Raw genomic sequence first — 4,560 nt, 5'->3', positions numbered from 1 at the left:
ACCCAACTCCCCCCAAAAAAAAACACAGAAAAGAAAAGAAATCAGCATCAGAATAGTGACAGAGCTACAAAGAGCTTGCATACACACAACATACATAGCTGAGGCTAAATTGAGTTCCGCGCGACTGACTAAAGACTGCCTTCACTCACTAGAATTAGGGCCCACAGAAAAAGCAAATCACCTGACTTACAGAAAGGAGGAGAACAAATATTGGGAGGGCGAGGTGGGGTGGAGATGGCTGGGGGCAATATATATATATATAATATATATATATATATATATTATATATAATATATATATATGCATACATGTGTGTGTGTTGTGTGTGTGTGTGTGTGTGTAGACAGGAGAGTGAAGAAGAAAGATTGTTGTTTTTTTAATCTGGGAGAAAAAAAATAACATAAAAAGCAACTTCTTCTCGCATGATAACACAGGATGTGTCTGTGCGCCTTAGTCAAACTGAAAGAAGTGTGAAACCCGGTAGTGGGACCTCTGCTCATTAAAATGTGAGAGGGAGGGTGGTAAGAGGCTGGAAAGGGATGGTGTGTTGGTGTGTGTGTGGGAGGGGGGGGGGGCAGTGGGGAGGGGGACGTGCAGGGTTATGCCGTGAGTTATAACATGTCATGAATTCTAGAAAACCGCCACCCTTGCTGCTCTTCCGGGGATTTCGACTCCGCATGTCAAATCAGGGTCAGTGTGTTTATTTCACTGACGGTAACTGTGGATCTGGACACTACACGAAGGAGGAGGACGAGGAGGAGGAAGAAAAGGAAGATGTGCAGGAGAAGGAGGAGGAGGAAGAAAAGGAAGATGTGCAGCAGGAGGAGGAGGAGGAGGAAGAAAAGGAAGATGTGCAGCAGGAGGAGGAGGAGGAGGAAGAAAAGGAAGATGTGCAGGAGGAGGAAGAAGAAGAAAAGGAAGATGTGCAGGAGGAGGAGGAGGAGGAAGAAAAGGAAGATGTGCAGGAGGAGGAGGAGGAGGAGGAAGAGAAGGAAGATGTGCAGGAGGAGGAGGAAGAAAAGGAAAATGTGCAGGAGGAGGAGGAGGAGGAGGAGGAAGAAAAGGAAGATGTGCAGGAGGAGGAGGAGGAAGAAAAGGAAGATGTGCAGGAGGAGGAGGAAGAAAAGGAAGATGTGCAGGAGGAGGAGGAGGAAGAAAAGGAAGATGTGCAGGAGGAGGAGGAGGAAGAGAAGGATCAGGACAAGAATGAGGACGGGGCAGAGGAGGAGGAGAAGGAAGTGGTTTTATGTCTCAGAGCCAGAGTACAGCACAGTCCTTAGTTCTTCTGACCCACCCTACCCGCCCCCCACGCCACCCTCCTCCCCCCAAAAAGTGTCCAGTTTCTCCTCCTTAAAAAACACTGAACTCCCCACCCCTCCCTCACACGGTTTGTTGGCCAGACAAACTGGCTGTGCAACAGCTCTCACAACTACAGCTAGGCGTTTAAAATGGGAGTCAGCTGGTGCAATTAACCACCTCCCCCCCTTACCTCTCATCCTCCACCTCCCCCCCCCCTCAATCCTCCCATGGATGTCTCTCCCTCTCTCCTTGCATCCTCCCTCCCTCCCTCCCCCCTTCCCTACCAACAACAGCTGTGTTGTGCTGAACAGTACAAAATGTCTGGATGTTCCACGCGTCAATACGACAGGCTGGCGATTATATGTGGCCCGCGCGCGTGTGCTCACATTCACACACACCCACATGCACATAAAACACACGCGCACGCGCTCACACACACACACACACACGAATACACTCACAGCCACACACACACGCACATACATGTACAAAAAACAACACCCACAAACTCCCCACAAACATGTGTACCACTGCCTCTCTCAAATCCGCTTTTTTCTATCGCCTTCGTTTTTTTGTTTGCAAACACTGGAGACGACATTGACAAGCCAGAATGGGGTGACTCACTCTCACTCACACACACACACACACACACACACGATGTCACCCGGATCATCCACCCGCTGAGTGACTGTGTGTGTGTGTGTGTGTGTGTGTGTGTGTGTGTGTGTGTGTGTGTGTGTGTGTGTGTGTGTGTGTGTGTTTTCGTACACAGGTTCGCTGAACGTGGCCCACTTTTTTTTTATTCTCAAATTTTTTTTAATAAAAATTATTTGCCTTCTATATATTCAATTACATTTTATGAAAAAAGTGCCTATTTGTTTACTTGGTTTACGTATCCTATTACATGTTTGCTTACAGCTCTCTCTCTGTATCTCTCTGTCTGCCTGTCTGTCTCACACACACACACACACACACACTTACACATACATTCTCTCTCTCCTATCCAAACACACGTGCAACACTGCCTGTCTGGAATCGGCCAGAACAGGCCGCTGTGGAATCATCCATTACTGCCCTACAAACAGGTGAATCGAGGTCACTGCAGTGATGAACTCCACAGAATCCCTGTCACCTCAACTGAACCACTCACCACGTCATGACTGACACGTGAAGAACGGACTCCAAATCACTCACTCACACACATCTCTGTACGGCCACTGGGCGTCGTTTCGCGCTCCTGGCAAATTGGACAGGGAACGGTGAGGTAGGTGGACCACGTATCACCATCATCAGTCCTCCTCCTCCTCCCTGTCAATCAACCAACACCCGGTGAACACCGTCACACTGCACAGAACGAAGCACGACTATGCCGGTTACCACTACCTTCAAGCAACGAGCAAGCCTACGAGTCCGCCCGTCACACACTCACTACTACAAAACACTGCCGAGGTATAGAACGCTTTCCTATCAATGGTTCTTGCTCCTCGCTCTCTCTCTGTGCCCCGAACAGCCGCACAGCCAAACCAAGTGGGTCACAGGCCCGCATCTGTCGAAAAAGGAAGAAATCTCCACGCACACGACAACGACGACAACGCTCCACTGCTCGCTCCACACGCACACACGCGCACACTTGTACACACAGTGTGTGCACGTGGGAACCTAGCGGGGAAAGTTCTCTGGAATCGGCCCGTCGGGTCCGTGTTCCAGCCAAGCCCTGTACCCCTACCACGTGTTAGCGGCAATGAGTTCAGTGGTTTGCACTGTCACTGAGACCACTTCTCTACTTTCCTCCCTCCCCTTTTTTTTTTTCTTTCCTTTTTCCCCCCACCTCCAACAACACGTTGGACTGGTATAGACAGCAGCATGCCTGTGTCAGCTGGCTCTATCACACGCACCCAACACACACACACCGAAGGAGAAAAAGAGGGGAGGGGGACAGACAGACAGACAGAGAGAGAGAGAGAGAGAGAGAATCATAATCAGCAACAGAAGCACACAGAGAATTATCTTTTTTAAAATACTGTTTTTTCTTCTCTTTTGATAAAACGCCTGCCTGCGCTATTCGGCAAACAACTACTGGTCATGACAGTAAAGAAAAAGCGAAAGCAAGCAAGCACACACACACACACACACACACACACACACACACACACACGATCCAATCGTCCATTGAGTGTCACTCAAGAGTTGATCGGGCAAGTCAGTGGTTATTGGGGTTGGTTGGTGGTGAGGTGTGTGGTGTGTATGAAGTGGTGTGGTGTGTGTGAGTGCGTGTGGCTGAGTACTTAACACACACACACACACACACACACACACACATTACTGGCACGCCTGTGAAAAAGGTTGATCGCCTCCTAGTTGCCTACATAGATCTATTATCGCTCTCGAGGCCGCCCCAGGTGGGAGAGTGGGAGAGGAGGGCGGAGGTGGGGTTGTGGAGGGGGTGGGGGGACTGAGGAGTCGGGGGAGTGGTAGGACTGGAAGGGGGGGGGGAGGGGGAGGGAAGGACTGTTATGTCCCAGGGTCCTGAGATGGTGTGGCCTTGTGCGTATGGCTGGCTGCCCCATTGATTATTAGTATTACTCTGTGGTGCAGCTGTGAGGTGACCGGGTGGGTGGTTAGAGACAGTCACACACACCCACACCCACACCCACACAATTAATTCCTCTGATGGGTTTTACAACAATTAAATGAGTTCTGAGTTCACACACACACACACACACACACAATTAATTCCACGGATGGGTTTTACAACAATTAACTGAGTTCTGAGTTCACACACACACACACACACACACACACACACACACAACCACTTACATACACACACACGCACACACAGTTACACACACACACGCACTCAAACACACACAGAGCTGCTTCAGTAAGGTTAGGTACAGTAAGGTACAGAGCACAGAACAGACCTTTAATTGATGGGTGGTGGTAGTGACGGTGGTGGCTGACCTCAGAATACCTTGCAACAGGTGTCACTGTAGGACGGTGATGGGGCTCTGTGTTGTGTTTTGTGTGGTGGTGGTGGTGGTGGTGGTGGTGGTGGTGGTGGTGTGTGTGTGTGTGTGTGTGTGTGTGTGTGTGTGTGTGTGTGTGTGTGTGTGTGTGTGTGTATCTGTGTGTGTGTGTGTGGGTGGGTGTGGGTGTGGGTGTGTGTGCTTTCACGCTCATCTTTTCGAGTCCTATGGAAATGATGTTAATATTGACAGGTCCTATAACGTTACTACTACTACTGCTACTACTACTACT

The 4,560-nt window shown here is 49.6% G+C and overlaps 1 protein-coding gene across 14 annotated transcripts in view; it reads right to left on the bottom strand.

Moving 5' to 3' along the window:
* The window catches only part of LOC143290385 (uncharacterized), a 119,762-nt gene extending 116,770 nt beyond the window's left edge, over positions 1-2,992 (bottom strand). For 12 of the 14 annotated variants that reach the window (XR_013056381.1, XR_013056379.1, XR_013056383.1 and 9 more), the window contains exon 1: positions 2,450-2,992. The gene's annotated coding sequence lies outside the window, so the exon portion shown is untranslated. Of the gene's footprint in view, positions 1-2,312; positions 2,397-2,449 lie in introns of those variants that run through there. The other 2 variants (XM_076599779.1, XM_076599778.1) reach the window with 2 other exon arrangements.
* Positions 2,993-4,560: the final 1,568 nt, after the last annotated feature.

The sequence above is a fragment of the Babylonia areolata genome, chromosome 15 (genome assembly GCF_041734735.1).
Source record: "Babylonia areolata isolate BAREFJ2019XMU chromosome 15, ASM4173473v1, whole genome shotgun sequence".
Classification (NCBI taxonomy): Eukaryota; Metazoa; Mollusca; class Gastropoda; order Neogastropoda; family Buccinidae; genus Babylonia; species Babylonia areolata.
This window is presented reverse-complemented; position numbering and strand designations above follow the sequence as displayed.